Source organism: Mustela nigripes, chromosome 2, assembly GCF_022355385.1.
Source record: "Mustela nigripes isolate SB6536 chromosome 2, MUSNIG.SB6536, whole genome shotgun sequence".
Classification (NCBI taxonomy): domain Eukaryota; kingdom Metazoa; phylum Chordata; class Mammalia; order Carnivora; family Mustelidae; genus Mustela; species Mustela nigripes.
In genome coordinates, this window is record NC_081558.1 from 211,897,391 (window position 1) to 211,916,562 (window position 19,172).

The 19,172-nt window shown below is 49.8% G+C and overlaps 1 long non-coding RNA gene across 1 annotated transcript in view; it reads left to right on the forward strand.

Moving 5' to 3' along the window:
• Nucleotides 1–340: 340 nt before the first annotated feature.
• LOC132012397 (uncharacterized) overlaps nt 341–19,172 on the forward strand; it is a 30,842-nt gene continuing 12,010 nt past the window's right edge. Inside the window, exons 1-2 of the long non-coding RNA XR_009402606.1 lie at nt 341–7,407; nt 8,384–8,433. This is a non-coding gene — a long non-coding RNA (uncharacterized LOC132012397). The remainder of the gene's footprint in view (nt 7,408–8,383; nt 8,434–19,172) is intronic.

Below are 19,172 nucleotides of genomic sequence, written 5' to 3' on the forward strand. Positions count from 1 at the left end.
TCCAGGAGGTGAGGACACTGGGAGTGAGGGTGGCAGTGGGAAGGAATGCTCATCTTAGCACCAGAAACCTACATTTTTGGAAACTTGAATGTTCATAATTATTTGCATTTTCCATAAGGATTCTTCCAGTTTTCTGTAGTGTTTTATTAACATTCTTTTGCAAATATCAGCTAATTTTGGTTATACTCAGGAGATAAGAGGGAAGAGACTTCGATTTGGGATCAGAAGTTTGGTGGGCATAATGGAAATCAGAGTTAAAAACCAACCAACAAACAAACCATGTTCCAAGGGGGAGGCAGATCTTGGAGAGAGGAGCTTGGGAACCCGGGACTGATAGGTCCTCCAATAATGGGTCTGTGATCAAAGGAGCGAGATTGATACAAAGCGAAGGTCAAGCAAAGCTTTATTTCATGCCAAGCATCGAGAATCAGAATCAAACCGACCGGTCCGGGTTGGCTCCTACAAAGAGGCGACCCGTCCCAGCCTCACAGACTAACTTTTATAGAGCAAAGGCCATGTGGTTGGGCCTGGCCACACATAGGTGGCCAATGAGATTGCAATACACAGTGAAAACTGCACAGTCATGCTAGGTCACGCACAGTGGCCAACTGGATTTCAATTTACCCTAGTAGATATTTGAACTAGCCTATCACCTTGGTCAGAACTGGCACCCAAAAGGCAGGGCACACTCTTCTTGGTAGCTAGGGAGACAGTATGTGTGCCCCATTGATTGGGTGTCTCCACCTGGCCCGACCCGCCCTTGTATCTGGGCTTTGCTACCTGGGACTGGTTTCCCGGACGGACTTGCTTTTAAGTGCGTTCCTCTGGGAGGGGCAGGGTCAATCTAAGTTTACTGCATAAACAACAAAATGGCTCTCTCTGGCTAAGTAGGCCCTTACAGGGATCTAAGTTGAAAAATTCACCTCTACCAGCATCTTTCTAGACCTCTTCTCTGCTTAAACTGTGTGTGTGTGTGTGTGTGTGTGTGTGTGTGTGTGTGTTTGGGGGGGAAGGATGGTTGTGCTTTGTGTTTGGCTTTAACAGGAAGCTGTTTTGTGTGTGTGTGTGTGTGTGTTTTAAGCATAGTTTTTTAAAAAGAATTTTATTTATTTATTTGTCAGAGAGTGAGTGCACACAAAGCAGGGGGAGCAGCAGGCAGAGGCAGAGAGAAAGGGAGAGAGGGATGCTCCCCACTGAGCAGGGAGCCGGATACAGGCGCCATCCCAGGATCCTGGGATCATGATGAGAGCCAAAGGCAGACGCTCAACCAACTGAGGCCCCCAGGTGCCCCGTTTTGTGTTCTTTATAGCTACGTGTCACCCGAGAGGTGGCATCTCACAACACTTGCCTCCAAAACTAGGTTTGGGTCGTAAAACAGATTCTCGAAGTGTGCTTTGCAGACCACCAGCATCTTGAGATCCAGGGGGTTGTAAGTTACAGAATTGCAGCTTCCTTTTCAGACTGACTGTCTGAATTGGACCTCTGGGCCGTGGGGCTTAGGGATCTGCATTTTCAATACACACCTAATTGATTTTCCAGCACAGTGGAATTTAGGAGTCATAGACGCTACCGCTCAGAAAGTTAAGCTGAACTCTCAACCCAGTCTTACCTCCACAGTCCCTAGAAGGGGGAGGATCATTTCAGGGCTCCAAGGCCACATGCCCGAATTCCTTGTGCTGAGTGGCATGGCCATGTGCATGCCTCTATGAGGCTAACGTCCTGCCAAAAGATAACCACAGGTGGACATGCCCTCAGTGAGACTCAAAAGACGTGAACTCTTTCCAAAGATAGCAACAGCGAACCCGTGCTGATGACTGTATCTCTAGGAGTGTGTGGCTGCACAGCCTTATATAGTGAGTGGGGGCTCCAGGGAGGATCTGCGGGAGAACAGTGTGTTCAGGGAGCTCCCGAGTGTGCCATGTTCTCAGAGCCCTGCTACGTAAGCTCACCATGTGTCTGCGGCTGTCTTTGGAGATGGCCCAGCCCAGGGCAGCAAACAGCTTGGAAGTGTCGCAAGTGGAGCTGGGCAGCTGAGCCGTAACTTTTGCAAATGGGAGCAAACATCTGGAATGGTTTCTGGTGGCAAGGGGGCTGTTGTTAGTATTACTGACAGATGCGAAGGAACCTCATTTGGTCTGGTGGAAATTTACCCAAGATGCCACAATATGTGAGTTGAGGCAAGTCCCAAGCAGCTAGCTGGCATGCCCAGTGGCTCAGATGCCATTTTCTCAGTCATTTCTTGGTTCTACCATGTGAAACAGCGCCCCTTCTTCCCTTGCCTCCTTTTCTTTTCCTCAAAGTGCCCTCTGGCATAAAGGCAGGTGCTCACCAATCCCCTTCTGATGCCTGAGCCCCCGGGAGGCTCCCAGGCTGTGCTGCTCATCATAGGATTCTCAAGGCCTCCAGGTGTTGGTTGAATGAATTCTTGGTAGATGGTATCTCAGAGGAAGAGCCATGAGCTTAAGCTGGGACCTGCTCACCAGAGCTGGCTCTCTCCAAGGTATTGTTCTGAGAGAGTCTGAGCCATGTCAGAGTCCCTGGGAAGCCTACTTGCACACGACAGGTGTGCAAATCTGCAGCTGGAGATTGGATGCTGCTTCTATACCTCATCCTGGGGGCGAATCCCTTCCACCTGGAGCCTTCCATTGGTCTCCAGTGTTCCCCAACACACATGGTTCGCATTTCCTTCTCTGGCTTTTGTCTTCTCATTCCTGCCCCTCATCAAAAGTCCTCCAGTTCCTCAAGATCAGTTCCAGCAGATCGTTCTGATGACTGACCCATCGCAATCTCTGCTGACTCCCAGTGCCCACTGGCCTTGGGGCCTGGCCATCCACGGCAGTTCTGCCTGGTTCCGGGTCTTCTGAGATGGGAGGCAAGTGGGACTGATGGACCCGAGTGCTGAGGTCTTAGCACCTTTCAAAGTCGCTCATACATTGTGCGTGCGCGCGTGCACGCATGTGTGTGTGTGTGTGTGTGGCACACAGTAGGTGCACACGGAACCCCTGTGGGTAAACAGTTCAGGTTCCATCCCTATAGCGAGTACAGTTTTCTCATGTCTTCCTCTCTCTAGGTTACTACTATGTGAGGGTCCCTTTTGAGTATGTACAATTTTTACCAAACTAACAGAGGCACAGTGGAAGAGTAGCAGACTGACGTGGTCCCTACTGCCACTCCTCTCTCTGCATGGCCGTGCTTCCCAGGACACCCTTCCAGCCCTTCTCACTCTTCCTTCTGGACATAGGTTTCCTCTGGATGCTTTTAAAATTACCTGTGTAGGTTTCCTCTGGATGCTTTTAAAATTACCACAAACTTGGTGGAATAAAACAACACACATTGACTGGCTTACAGTTGGGGAGGTCAGAAGTCTGATAGAAGAGCCCCTGGGCTCATGTTGAGGTGTAGGTGGGGCTGGTTCCTTCCAGAGGCTCCGGAGGAGAAGCTGCGTCCTTGCCTTTTCCGGCTTCCAGAAGCCACCCGCATTCCATGGCTTGTGGCCCTTCCTCCATTGTCACAGCCAGCAAGCATGTCCCTTGGGTCTCCACTTCCATGGCTCTTCTCTGACTCTCCCATCTTTCAAGGGATTCTTGTGATTACACTGGGTTCACCGTGATGATAGGGATCATCTCCCCACCTCAAGGTTGTTGACTTCACCACATCTGCAGAGTCCCTTCTGTGAGGGAACATATCCACAGCTTCCCAGGAGGAGGACTGGGACGTCTTTGGAGACCATGACTCTGCCAACCACACTTCCATCCACATGAGCTTATCCTGTTATTTCCCGAGACACCTCTTTTTCACATCATCTGTTGATTTTCTATTGCAAGAAGAGAATTTCTACTTACCCCACCTCCTCCCCATGTGCTCTCAGTATGTTATTAAGACAATAATTGCTTCCTGCAGAGCCAACTCATATACTGAGATTTCATTCCTTTTCTTGTAGAGCATTTTCTCCCTGGACTTCAAGTTGCCTTGAATCTCTGTCCTGCGACTTAGTCCCATGTTTCTCCAGGACCCTACCCTCTGAAAGTCCACAGATCTGCCCTCCTATAGGGCCAGGCTGTCCTCTGGGCACTTCACAGAAAGGTGCTGGGTTTCAAGGGAGATAGAGAGACAGAGAGGGGGAAAGGAGAGAGATGGAGACAGAGCAAGGTGTGTGGGGGAGGGTGCGGAGAGGAGAGAGGTAGGAGAGGGAGGTGAAGGGAGAGAGGTGTGTGGAGGGGGTCAGGGAGAGAAAACAACCTCCAGAACACTGAGGACACTGAGTGGAGCCCCTACCACCTTTGTAGCTTGGCCTCAGGAGTTGGCCATGTTGCTTCTGCTGTATCTAGACATCAAATTCTATTCGCAAAGGCCCTTTGAGTTTCATGGGCAGATAGAGACACCATCCCATATGGCAACATCCAGGAAGAACATGTCAGAACAGAAATATTACAGTGGCCAATTTTGGAAAATATTAATTTACCATACAGCATAACATAGTTGTTTTCTCGAACAAGAAATTTGTTCTCTAGTACACTACTGCTATCTGAATAAAAAATTATTTTCTACTCCCCTACACTTGCTTTTCACTGTATACTGAAACAGCATGTGCTTCAGTGTACGCGGATAACCTTATCACAAGCTTCTAGGAGACCTTGTCTCCCAGGTTAGTCCCCTGCCCGTTACCTTCATTTTATATGATCTTATATTTTTCTTTCCTTACTGTTAGAAAAATTGCTTTTAAAATAATCTTTTCCTTCAAAAGAAACATCTAGAAATGCACTTTCTGAAACCCTGTAGTAATTCGTACTAATCAGCTGGAAAATATAAAGCACTCTTGTCAGACTTGTTTCACGAGAAGGCTGATGATGGGTCAACAGCCATACAAAACCGTAACCACTCCCCATCACCCGTGTGCCTTGTTCTTGTTTCAAATGCCACTCCCTTGAAAATAGATAATTCTATGCAACACAACTATAGTACAATACATGGCATTTGGACCAGTTGACCCAAATCAACATCAAATAAGAGCCCCAGATTATTTCTGCAAAAAACAAACCTACTAAATTATGTCTTTTTTGCCGTACCTACAATTTAAGTATCCTGTGATGGCAAGCAGTGGCTGCATACAAGCCAGGGTGCACGGCCCCTGTATGATTATCTATTGTGAGTGTCCCTGAGATGACCAAAGGAAGCCCTAAATTTTGAGCCCTACAGATGTAGGGGCTGCTCTATGAGACCTCGCTGGCTTTTATCTTAGCTCCTGATTACAAAGTAAACTGTATTTGGCGCTTGGGGATCCTCAGCCTGATCAGTGGCCTATGTGACCCTCTGCCATGAAGGATATCCAAGTGTGCTTTGCAGTCCAGGCCAACCTGTACAGTGGTGTATATCATGCACTGAGCAACTTCAGGGACACCATTCTTGTTAAGGTCATCCTAGGTTTTTATCTGGCAGACAGCAATAACATTCTTGAGGAAGGGATGCCTTTTCCTAATTCATGTAGAGGTGCATGTTGCCTGGGAAGGGAAAGAATACTGTGACTAGAATCAAGTTTCCCCACATTAATAATAATGTTTAATGCATATGTCACCTTGGGGTTCTTAATCTCTTCTGTAGTGCCACATACAGTTGATTTATTGGCTTGTTTTCCTTTCGACTTAATGGTTCTCTCTCATTATTTTCTGAATATGGCTTTGCTTTGCTTCCCAGAACGAAAACCAGAAATGGTTCCCATGGCTGCCACTCCAAGGGAAGTCTGGCTTGCAGAGTGCTCGGAGATGATCTCCCCGGAATGTGGCCACTGGTGGCTGTATTCAGTAGGTTCACCTGGTCTCAGAACCTCACCGAGGGAAGAAGAGCACCCTTTTAAGGCTTGGGGAGTATGAAGTGAGGGGGAGATACCGGGTCTTAACAACTTCCTCAGGGATTTGCACTGAGTGGAGAGACCCTCTTAAGATTCCCTAACCAGAGGCCCTCCTGGGAGGGGAGCCCCTTCCCCTTTGTTCGCGTCCTCTCTTCCCTCTCCCTAGGAGCCCAGTGCTTGAATGCACCACCTCTCCTATCAGAAATTCAGGAATTAAAATACTTCATCTATCAATGAATCCAGAGACGATGATTGTTCATCTTGCAGCACTGCTAATGGTAGACTTCCAGGCATTTCCAGGGAACATGAATGGTGGCGACGGTGGCCTCCGACTCACCCGGAGGTGGCTGAAGGAGATATTTGCTCCATGAAGGCATCATGTTGGGCCTGAGACAAATGTTCATTTGACATGAGTGAACATATATTGGGACAATTTTATTATTTCCTTAGGAGGTCCCTCAGAGCAGCGATGTGAGGAAGCCCCTTTTTTGATTCCCGGCGGCCCTGCGGTTCAGAAGCGGCCCTTTCACAGGCCAGAGGTTATCATCACAGCCGGGGTCCGCGGTCTGCCTCCTCCTTCCTCCGGATCCACGCCGGCAAGGGGCAAGGCGCGGGGCGCAAAGGCTGGGACCAGGGGCAGCAATGTGGCCAGAAACATGCAAGGGGCTCTGGTGGGTCCTGGTGACAGGCTGTCTCCTGCTGGCTACCCGAGGCTCGGCTCGGGACAGGGGGTCAAGTGTGCAGCCCATTCCCTGACCAGTGCACGGAGGCGTGTGGCCAAGCCTTCCCCCGCAGATCTCAGGGTCCTGAGGCTGGTCGTTCAGCAGCAGTGGCGGCTGTTCTGGTCCGAGACACGGAGAGGCAAAGCCTGGCTGTGCGCAGCCCTGTGCAAGTTCCTCAAACCTGTCGGAACCTGTTCCCGCATCTCAGACGGGGAGGACAAGGCGCGCCCTGCCGGGCAGCCGGAAGAGCGCCGACCCCTGCTGGGGAGCTTGGGCACTCGTGCGGTGCGCGACACCGAGCTGCATCTCCTCAGATGAGGTCGACCCCGGGCTTCCTGCTGGAATGTTCTGCCTCAGGTCTGCCGTGGGTGGAGTGGTGACAAAGACTGAGAAGCCGGGAAATCACCGGACCCGAGGCCCCCACGGCCGCCTGGTAACTCGGTCGCCGCTTCCGGCCTGGGGAAGCGCACGTTCAGGGCCTCGGGGTCCCGGCAGCGGGGCTGATACGAGAAGCCAAGGCAGCCCCGGCGAAAGCTGCTGCTCTGGCGGGGAGGCGCGCGCCGACTGAGCCCCTCCCCTCCGACCCTTCTGCCCTGTCCCGGCGGGGGCCTCCAGCACCCCGTACGGGGGACACCGCGCTTCGCAGCCCCCTATTCCGGAACGCAGTCCCAGGCCGCGTCGGACCGGTGAGAGGACAGGCAGTTTGGGCTGCTCTCGCGAGAAGATCTTCCAGGGCGCGCGGCCAGCGGCCTTTCACCACGTCGGGAGGAGCCGCAGGGCGGAAGGAGGGAAACCCTTGCGGGCTGGAGGGCACGTGATCGAGCCTCGCGGCGCGGATTGGTCTGTAGCTTCCGGGCCACGCCTCGAGGGCCGGGCCTTCGCTCCCTTGAGGGCGGCCGCTGGCGGAGAGGCGTCCTCGCGGGAGCTTGGGTGGGGTCGCCTTGGGCGTGTCGCTGTTAGGTCACAGTCGGCCTCTGAGGTGCTGGTGCTCTGGCCGCGGGCAGCGGGTCACCGTAACGGGGCTGAGCTTTGCGCGCTGCGGGCCTGTGTTCTTTGGTCCCCAGCAGCATGCAGGGTCGCTCTCCGGAGTGGGGCTTTCCCGGGAAGGCTCCCGGGCCCCGGAGGTGCCGTAGGGAGGCAAGCCCACGCAGGGTCACGTCCTCGCTGTCCCCACTGTCCCCACTGTTGCGGTGCTTGAGGCGGGTTCTCGCCGCCCCGAGGGCACCCTCTCAGGAAAGCCCTTGCCGAGGCCATCTTCTCCTCCCCGCAGTCCCCGAACTCAGCCCGAGTCGCCTCTCACTGTCGTTCCACCCTGGGGACCCACCCTGGGGACCCAGATCGGAACCCAGGACCCCTTCCCGCTCCCGGCCCCGCCTCCGGGTCCCCCCAGGTGCTTCTGCTGTGCAACCTCTCCAGCGACGCACGGTTGCAGCTGCGATGACTCGCCTTCCTGGCAGAAGGTGGCGGGCTGCTGCTGGCCTCCTTCCGCGTCCGCCAGGTCGCAGATGTGACTTCTGAGTGAATTCACAGCGGAGCCTGCTCCGGATCCCCCAAACCCTGCCTGAATGGCTCACGCGAGTCCGTGGTCCGCATCTTCCTCCGGCTCATTGTAGCATGATGTGAACGCGGCTCACGGACACCGGAGATAAAGGTGCCCTTGCCCAGTGGGGCGCACGGCTTAGCGGCTGAGAGAGATCAGGTTTTTTAACAAGTACAGCGAATATGCCCGGTTTCCACTGCCAAGCGGCCTCAGTTAAGCGTTTATTTGTCAAATAAAATGACCTTATGAGTTCAGTGTTTTCTCTCTTTCACCCAGGAGGACTCCGAGGCTCAAGACGTTGTGATTTTCCCAGGATCACACCGCTGGTATGATTGGCCGTTAGGATTCAAATCCAGGTCACTCGGACCCCAGAGTTTAGGCCCTTCTCAGTCCAGCCTTTTCACTCACCCCCAATTAGCACAGTAGGATGGGAGGGGGCCAAAGCTATTTGCTTTGCCTTCAGGAGTCCAGGATCACTTTTATGGTCTTTTAGGCAAAGTGGACTTGATAGATGTGGAGGAGAAGGAAAGTGTTTCAGGCAAAGGGAGCAGCAGGTGCAGAGGTACTTAGTATAAAAGAACAAGGCTTATTCCAGTGGACTTAGAAACCCACATGTGTTGTCCTTCCTGCGTTTTACATGCCTCACCACTGCTTGGGATCACCTGGGGTTGTCCTGTAGGCACCTTGAGCTCTGAAGTTTCCAGGCTGAATACTTCCCCTTCTCTGCCACATCTGGCCTATCCTTCTGAGTGGGTCTCTCTGGTTAATGACCTCCTCCCACCCCAGTATTCTTGCAGGAACCCAGGTTTCCAAGACCAGATGGTCTCTGAAGCTCCTTCTCCCATGCATTGGTTTGCCAAACTCTAGCGATTTCCATTCCCAATACGTTGTGGCATCTGGCCTATTGCCATACCTAGGGAACTGGTTTACCTACTTATCCACAGGGCATGGTGCCCTTAGGGCCTGGGTGGGTCTATCAGTGACTGATCGAATGCACTTATTTCAATTTGCTCATCCTGTTTCTCTTGTTGGGCATTCGTACCACCTTCATCCCAGAATGCTAATTTAAAAAAAATTAAAGATTTTATTTATTTATTTATTTATTTATTTATTTATGAGAAAGAGATTGTGTATGAGCAGGGAAGGGCAGAGGGGGAGGGAGGAAGAATTTGAAGCAGACTCTACATTGAGTTTGGAGCCCCATGTGACCAAGAGATCATGACCTGAGCTGAAACAGGAGTCCGTGCTGGACCAACTGAGCCACCTTGCCACCCCTTGAATGCTAATATTATTTCCTTTTACTCTACACTCTGAGCCTGGGCTTTAGGTTTGAAAGACCAAACCTACAAGAACACCTGAGCTTCCAGCTTATTCAGAAGGCAGCTTAAGACCTTTGCCTCTGGTCTCTTGCCTTTTTGATCCATCTTCCACACACCAAAATGACAAATTCTTCCCCAGTACTTTTTTTTAAAACTCTAAACATACATTTTAACTTTATTGAGATATAATGTATGCATAAAATGCATTCTTTTAAATGTAGAATTTGATGAATTAAGAAAAAAACACTATCCACATTGTGGTAACCACTACCCATATGACATATAGAATATTTCCATCCCTAGCCCCAAATTCCCTAGTATCTTTCCCCAGCTAGTTTCCCTCACCTCCTGGACCTACATAATCCATGTGATTTTTATCACTACAGGTGATAAATATCATACATTATGTACAGTTGACCCTTGAACAACATGGGTTTGAACTGCAGGGGTCCACTTATATGTGGATATTTGGTAGTACAGTACTGTAAGTGTATTTCCTCAATAAACTTTTCTCTAGCTTACTTTATTGTAAGAATATGGTGTATAATACATATAACAATAAAAATATGTATTAATTGACTATGTTATCAGTAAGGATTCCGACCAACAGGAGGCTATTAGTAGTTAAGTTTTGGGGAAGTCAAAAGTTATACATGGATTTTTTGCCATGTAGGGGTTTGACACCCTTAACCTCTATTGTTTAAGGGTCAGCATAAGGGTAATCTTCTGTGCCTGACTTCTTTCACTCAGCGTGTTTGTGAGTTTCTTCTGCATATTAGAAATAATGTTTGCTGTGTAATATCACACTGTGTAAATGCAGTAAAATTTGTTTATCCATTCACCTATTGATGGACATTTGAATTGTTTGCATTTATTGACTATTATGAGTAAGTCTACTGGGAACACATGAAGAGGAATCTTTTTGTAAGCATATTTTCATTTTGTTTGGATAAATACCCAGAAGTGGGACATCTGGGTCATATACTAAGCATAAATGTAACTTCATAAGAAACAAACTTTTCCAAGTGGTTGTACCATTTTACATTTTTACTAGCAGTAAAAATGTCACCACCACTTGGTATTGTCAGGTTTTTTATTTTTACTGTTCTAATGCGTATGTGACGGTACCTCACTGTGACTTTAATTTGCTGTGATTTGTGATTGTGAATATTACATTGTTGAGTATCTGGATTTTGTTGTCTTCCTTTGAATAGTGGAGGTCATTATTCTGGCAAGTGGTTAATCTGCTTGTAGTTTGGCTACATTTTTTTCAATCCCTGTTTATAATCTTTGTTGTGGCAGATCTATAGTAGCCTTTACTCTTTAACCAGATTAGCCTTTATTCTAGAGCATGGGCTTTCATGAGGGTAGTGGATCGACATCAGGCATCTCAAAATGACCAGGTTGTACCATAGATTGTCCCCACAGGTAGATGTTTTGGTGCTATGTAAGCAAGGTGCTAACTCGCATCTGGGCTGGGAGTCAGAGTCCTGATAATGTCTAGCCTGATGGGTTGAACACACATGGGGTAGGATTTACTTTCTTTTAAGTAAAAGAATGAAAGGATATTTTTGTACTTCCAAATTTGTGGAGTGAGAGTTCTCATCATATAGAGATTTAATTTCCCTTTTTGGTTTTATTAGTCAGGATCCAACAAGGAAACAGAAATCAAAGCAGCTATTTTAGTATAATTTAATATAAAGATCTGTCAAATAGGTGTTGTTTATTAAAGCAGGTAATTGAAAGTTAAAGCCTCAATTGCTTCTTGGCCTTTTGGCAAAGATCAAGTGGAAGGTGAAAATTCCAGATTATGGAGGAAACAACTCTAGGAAGTGCTTCTTCCCTCAAGTTGGAGGTACAATGTGAAGAAACTGGAGTTAAAACTTTTAGGAGATTGACAGAGGGCCCCATGGAGGTGAAGCTCAGGGTTCTGAGGAGGAGGTCCTGAGGCCGGGGTGAGGCTGGTTCTGCCAGTTGGAAGCTCCCAAACTGGGTCCAAAGGGAAGCAACAGCAGCCTTTGCCAGGATGAGGAGGGGCTGCTGGGGTGGGGCGGGCAAGAACAGGAAGCAGACAGGAAATAGCTCTTCTGGGCCTCCTCCTCCAGCCTTGCAGTCTCCTTCTAGTGCACCGGAAGCAGCTGACAAAGCAAGAATGTGGTTTGCAGACCTCCAACCCCAGTGACACAAAGCCCAGGAGAAGGAGGCTCATTGGGAGCCGAGGGACAAGAGCTCAGTAACGAGCAGCCCAGCGACGTTCGAAACTTCTCCACGTGTTAATTCTATGTCACCCCTCCCTCCATGGGATGCTTGCTTTGTCTCAAGCTGACCTCTTGTCTTTCTGCCTCAGGTCTTGGCTCATGTTGATACCTACTAACTGGAATATCTGTCTTGAGTATCCAGCTCAAATTCCAGTGGCATCGTCCCCAGGTGCATTTGGCTGCGTTGACCCCTGGGCCCCGTGTGGTCGTCTGAGCAGGCATCTTGATTCAGAATCCAGACCTTATGCCTGTTTGTGCTCTTTTTGGTGCCCGACACGCTGCCCGCTGCATGGCAGCTGGTCACTCGGTGCATGGACGACTGACCTCGTGAGCCAGGTGGTGACAATCAGTCTCCTGACCGGGCCCCCCAGCGCAGGGCTGCGTCCCCACAGGAGAAGTGCCTAGGCTCTGCTCTATTCTTACCTACTTGTTTACAAGGAGTCGCATTAATTAGACTTTATGAAGCCTCCATTTCACTTTTCCTCACACTCTGACAACGTCCGAGGTTTATCTTGTTTTAGTTTTAAGTGGCTTGAAGTCCTTTGGGATCCCTTCCACTTTCTTTCTTTCTTTTTTTTTTTTTTTCTTTTAAGATTTTATTTATTTGACAGATAGAGATCACGAGTAGGCAGAGAGAGAGAGCGAGCAGGGAACCAGGCTCCCGGCTGAGCAGAGAGCCTGATGAGGGACTCGATCCCAGGACCCTGAGATCATGACCTTAACTGAAAGCAGAGGCTTAGCCCACTGAACCACCCAGGAGCCCCTGCCTTCCACTTTCTAATCAATACCAGTATTTCCTCAAAACACCAGGGGATCCCCGCTTTCACTGGCTTTTCTTCTGATGCGTTAAAGATGTGGCTCTGGAACTTCTGATTGGACTTTAAGGGTAATACAGCGGCTACTTCTTTCTGGAGAACTCCAGCCTCGAATGTGAGAAAAGCAGCTGGGGCAGGAGACCGGACCACATTTCCCAGTGGGCTGCTGATAGCAGGGTGTGGGGAGGTCTTTGACCCAGGACATAGGGTCTAGGCAGACCAGCTGGGGGGCAGAGGTGGAAAAGGCAGGGGTTGCAGGGCCAGAAGGGAGCTCCACCGAGGGAGGGAGGCAGGGAGAGAAGACGGAATTTTGAATATTTACAGTATAAAGTGCTGTGTTGTATCCTCAGAAATTCCTACAGAAGAGTCTACATTATTCTTCAAGACTTCTGGGGTTGATTTATTTTGTTTTATATTTTATTATTTTATTTTTGCTTCAACTCTTAGAAGAAGACTTTAAGACACTGCAGCTACAGTCTGATTCCTAAGTTTATCAGGATTCAACTTTATTTATTTGTTTATTTTTAAAGATTTAATTTATTTCTTTAGTAGAGAGAGCGAGAGGGAGAGCGTGGGCGATAAAGACAGCGAGAGTACCAGGTGGGGGACCGGCAGGCAGAGGCAGAAGCAGACTCCCTGCTAAGCAGGGAGCCCGATGTGGGACTCGCTCTGAGGACCCTGGGATGATGACCTGAGCCGAAGGCAGACGCTTAGCCAACTGGGCCACCCAGGTGTCTCTAGAATACAACTTTTAAAATGCATTGAAATAGATCTCAAAACCTTGGAGGAGAGTTGGTTTTCTTCTCAAAGTGAAGTACAGTTGAGTAGCTCTGGGAGGAGACAGAACAGGGGTTCCATCCTCCAGATGTGGGTGCAGGCCACACCTGCCTCAGAAGGTGGGTCCCCAGACCCCAGTGGGACCCGCTGAATCAGACCCCTCGGAGACAGACTTTGGAAATCTGCAATTTTCACAAGCCACCAGCTGCTGTGGAAGCACCCTTTCCGCAGCAGAGTCAGAGAATGGCTTCTGGAGGCCACTGTTTGGATCATGTGGTTTAGGACGTGGAAGGCGGAAGGCAGGCTGTGACCACGGTCAAGGTCAGGAGCTTCTGGCTGACTCCACACCACACTGCCACTCACTCTGCAAGGCCACCGCAGCCTTCTCCGATGGCCTCATGTTTCCACTTTACCTTCTTCACAACCAAGGGAAAGCAGAATCCTCTCCAAGAAGAGGAGAAATGAGAACTAATGACTGCTTAAAAAAATTCTTTGTCCAAATGACAGACTCTAAATACCGTTTTCTGGTATAGTCCTTTATTGCCCCATGCTCTCCCCCTTTTATTCACTTTTTTTTTTTTAAAGGTTTACTTGTTAATTTTAGAGAGAGAGAGAGTGAGTGCAGGGGGTGGGGGGCGGGGAGGGGCAGAGGAGAGGGGGAAAAGGGAAGCTTAAGCCACCCGCGACCCCGGCTCAGCACAGAGCCCCCTGGGGTTTCCATCCCAGGACCCTGAGATCATGACCTGAGCTGAAGCTAGAAGTTGGACGCTTAATCAGCTGAACCCCCAGGTGCTCCTCTCTCCCTTTTATTTCTTGCTTCTCTCTTCCATACCCCTTTATCGTTTCCTGGCTCACCAGAACTGTAGCTTAAGAAAGTTGATGGTAGGGCGCCTGGGTGGCTCAGTGGGTTAAGCCGCTGCCTTCGGCTCAGGTCATGATCTCAGGGTCCTGGGATCGAGTCCCGCATCGGGCTCTCTGCTCAGCGGGGGGCCTGCTTCCCTTCCTCTCTCTCTGTGATCTCTTCCCTTCCTCTCTCCTACTGTGATCTCTCTCTGTCAAATAAATAAATAAAATCTTAAAAAAAAAATAAAAAAAAAATAAAAAAGAAAGTTGATGGTAAGGACACCTGGGTGGCTCAGTCAGTTGAGTGTCTGCCTTCGGCTCAGGTCATCATCCCAGTGTCCTGGAACTGAGTCCTGCATCTCCCTGCTCAGCGGGGAGCCCACTTCTCAGTCTGCCTGCCTCTCCCTGTCTTGTGCGCACGCGTGCTCTATCTCTGACAAATAAAATCTTAAAAAAAAAAAAAAAAAAGGCAGTTAGTAGTCACACAGAGGTTGCTTTGATTTTGGATGGGAACGCTGGTCCTTTTCCTCCCAGGGCGATCCTCAGTGCCCCCGGACCTGTCCACCTTGCTCCACAGCTGAGCACCTGGCCAACAGCTGCGTTTCCATTGTGTTGAGTAGGTGACAGCAAATACAGCGTGTTCCTTTCAGAGACAAAGAGCTTATGTTCTCTTTGATACAACAGATTAATGAAAGAAATCTGTATCCGTGTGAGCTAAACACCACACCATTGTTATACACAGAAAGGTACAAGTTGGGGGAGGGAAGGACAGTACGGGGACTTGCATGTTCAGCAAATCCATTCCTCTCAAATGTCGCACTGTCCAGGCACGGTAGGTTTTCCTTCTCCCCCCGGCTCTCCTCTCTTGCCCGGCACGTTCTCCCCAGGAGTGGAGGTCCACCACTGCCTCTGGCCCTGAGGCTTCTGTCCCTTGAGGCAGTGGTTCTTAAGGGATTGGTGGGGGGCATTTCCCTTCCCCTTCTCTGGGACGGTTATCAAGTTGTCAAGGCTGGAGACGTGTTCGGTTGTTGTAAGTGGGAGGAGAGTGTTACTGGCATCTGGAGGGCAGAGGCCAGGGGAGCTGCTCAGGATCCTACAACACGCAGGGCAGCCCCCACTGCAGTGAATTACCGAGTCCCCAGAGTCAGCAGTGCTGAGGTTAAGAAACTCTGCCCCGAGGGGCGCCTGGGTGGCTCAGTGCGTTAAAGCCTCTGCCTTCTGCTCAGGTCATGATCTTAGGGTCCTGGGATCGAGCCCCGCATCGGGCTCTCTGCTCAGCAGGGAGCCTGCTCCCCCCCTGCCCCCGCCCCTGGCTGCCTCTCTGCCTACTTGTGACCTCTACTTATCAAATAAATAAATAAAATCTTAAAAAAAAAAAAAGAAAAAGAAACTCTGCTCTGAGGCCAGCACTGGAGCATGTTGGGTAATCAGAGTGACTAAGCTTTGCACTGAGCACCAGCTGGAGGTGCTGTTTCACGCACTGTGCTTTATCTCAGTGTGTCCTCATCCGGCCTGGAGGGTAAGCAGTGGACCCCCATTCTACTGTCAGGGTAACTGAGGCTGCAGCGAGCTTAAATGTTCTGCCAGGAATCCCAGGGTCTGAAAGAGGCTGAGTCAGGTGGCAAAGCCGGCTTCCGCCCCTGCTCCGGACTGTCACAGGGTGCCTGCCACTCGGGAGGGAGAGCTGAGGAAGACTGCTCTATTTACATTAGATTTAAGCAGGCCATTCTCCCTTGGCCATGACCTGGGGCCCAGACTTCACCCTTCCTCCAACAGTCTTGCGTCAGCCCTTGGGCCCTGGAGTTCCCACCCGCGCTGATATGCTTAGCTGGATCCTGCCCAGAAGCAGCCGCAGGACAGAATTCCCTACAGCATCTTCCGATCACCTAGAAAGACCGGTTGCTGGGATATTGTGGCATTTACACACGAGGCTGTGGCGGGCTCTTTGTACCTGCTTGATGATCATTGGCTGTACAAGAAGCGGAATTTGTCCGAGACTTGCTTTGTTATACTTGGGTGGAGGGGCTATGTCTGTGCACACACGTGTGTGTGGGGGTGGGGTAGGAAATCCTCATCTACAAATAGCAGTCTTGCAAGATCAGCCTCAAAGGGTCCAGTTGGACATGTATGGCCAGCTCGGCTTGGGAACACTCACAGCACCCAGTGTCTGTCTCTTAGGGAGCTCAGCGTGGTGACTGTGCTGTTGGCATCTCTGCAAGGAGCTTGGTCTGGAGCTGCTTTGCTATGGTGAGCAGAATCTGCAAAGGCCGTGGGGTTGGAAGGAAGGTCCAGGGAGTGACAACGGAGGCCAGGCTTGTGCTGAAGAGTGACTCAGGGACCCCCCCGTGTGGTTAGACTCTGAAGACTGGCAAATGGAGACCCTCCCAAATCGCTTGGATGTCATAGTTTTGGGTTTGCTAAGAAGAGGCAGAAGACAGTAATAGCACTGTGTTCTTCATTGAATGTTTTTGAAAATCCACTAGTCTTTCATAATCTTTGATCTCTGTCATCCGTCGTGTGCAGGCAGCAAGTCCAGCTGAAGCTTTGGGAAAGTGCATGAATGGAGGTGTTTGAACCTCGTTTAGCGTATTTGTTAATAGCATGAGCACCAGAATGTGAATCCCAGCGCCCGCCTCTCCAAGTCGTCCAACCTCCCTACCTCTCAGTTTTGTCATCTGTAAAACGGAAGTATTACTTCCACATGGCGGGACTGTTGTGAGGACTAATCTTTGTGAGTAATCTGAGTGAGTTAATCTTTGTAAAGTACCCAGAAGCCGCTACCCAGTGCCTGCTGTGATCAGCCTCACTTAAACCACCTGCCTAGCTTCCCTGTTTGCAGTTGCTGATAAACTCATTTCGACATCCTTACACTAGGAGACGAGACCACACCCTCCCATTCCCGAGTGTATTTGCAAACCACTCCTGCAGCCAGGGGCTCCTGTGGTGGTGTCAGACTGGGGTGTAGACTGCAGTCACTGACGTGGGGTGCAGGTGGTGAGTGGGTGTGTCCCAGATGTTGGCTGGATGACACTGACCTTGGCTCACACTCACCCCAAGGCCGGTCTGAGCAGGTTAATGCTTCCTGCGGTTAAATCTAGCGCACTCACAGATGAGTGAGATACGGAGAGTGGGTGGGTAGTTCTGTGTGGCTGCGAAAGGTCTGACATTGCAAACTTTAAAGCAAAACTGCATGAAAACTGGCTTCCGGTCTTGCTCCAGGTCCTCTCCTAGATTGAGGTCCGCCGCTGCTCTCCACCTGCCTCCCGCCTGAGCCAATCCTGACCTTCCCCTCCCCAGACCTGCGGCCACAACCCCCTGTTCTCTCCAGTTCGATTCCCAACAAACCCAAGGTTCTCCTGGTGATCGTGACCGCAGATGTTTCTTTGGCTCGGTTGACCACATGTGTGTTGTGTGTGAATGTTGTGTGGAGTCTGAGGCCAAGAGCCTGAACATCCACCGTCCCGTGACCCCCATTCTGCCGCATCACCTGAGCTGTTTCCCGTAGTCTCAAGCCTTTCTGGAAACAGCTCGTTTCCATAATCCACCACCCCTCACAATCCTCAAATCCAGAAAGCTGTGGTTTTTATTACTATTATTTTTTTTTACAAGCTCTGTGGTTTTTTTTTTTTAAAGATTTTATTTATTTATTTGACAAAGAGAGATCACAAGCAGGCAGAGAGGCAGGCAGAGAGAGAGGAGGAAGCAGGCTCTCCGTGGAGCAGAGAGCCCGATGCGGGGCTCGATCCCAGGACCCTGGGATCATGACCTGAGCCAAAGGCAGAGGCTTAACCCACTGAGCCATCCAGGCATCCCAAACATCCCAAACTGTTTTAAAGGAAGTGTTCTATAACAGTGCAGCAAGCTCGTTTTGTGGCAAATCTTTGACCTGCACGGAGGCTACATATAGCTTCATTTATCTCAATTAGTGTGCATATTTATGTTTTGCTATAGAAATGCTAATGTGCTTGGTGATAGGGTGCTGCTAGGACTTCACTAGACTGCGGTAAATATAAGGTCTGTGCCAGTGTCTTTTAGAAATCTGCAACATTCTGAATTACAGAGCACTCAAGAATTTCAGGTAAGGGATTTGGGACCTGTACAACCTTTATGTCTCTAGACCTGCTGAGCACAGAAACTGCTCTGTGGGCTCCAGGAGGCCACCCAGTCTGCGACCTGTTTCGACACAGAGCCCCATAAAGATGCACCGAGGGAACATATGGATGCTGTCTATTCACGGGACTGCTCAGATTTACATGTGCCTAAATAGTTTGCTCACCCACTAAGAGGCCCTTAAATGTACTTTGATCAACTTGGCCCATGCCCTGAGAATTTTGTTGTTATTAATGTGTTCAAATATTTTTGTTGGAGTTTTGCTGTCCAAGGGCTTTCCTCACCCAGAGGAACGAGTTTTTGTCCTTTCTGTTGAGATTGCTCTCAGATCTTTTCTGACAGAGCTGCGACATGCTGACAGACCCCAAATGATCTGATATGGGACCCTTACTAGGTGCGGAAGCGTTAGGCAGGTGGGGAAGCCCTGTCCTTTCGTATCCACGCAGGTTCTGTGTCAGAAGCCCAGGTGGGCGTGTATTTGAAAGGATCTGCCAGGATCCTGACCTTCCTGATAAGGAAGAGCAAATCTCAGATAGACTACACATTTGCAAGCATTTTAAAACAGTTGTGGTCAGGTGCAAACTACATTTATAATGTTTTGGGATTCTCCAATATTTATTGAGAGACGTGCTCAGTCATGTTAACACTGAACTTCAGGTGGGCTCTCTCACCCACCAGTTTCTCTCTGGTTCTGGAACTCCGCTTCCTCTGGGACCCCTGACGCAGATGACTGACCAGTATCTTCTGGATTCCATTCCTTTGTCAGCCACCTTGCTCCCCTGGGTCTTTCTTCTGCTTTGCCAAATCTGCTGCTTCAAGATTCTGCTCAAAACTCTCTTCCAAGAAACATTCCCTAAAAACCTGGCTCCATATGCTGTTTTTTATAATTAGCTTTCCATGTGTGGCTGGTAAAATGAGGTCTGACAAACACAATTTGATGGCA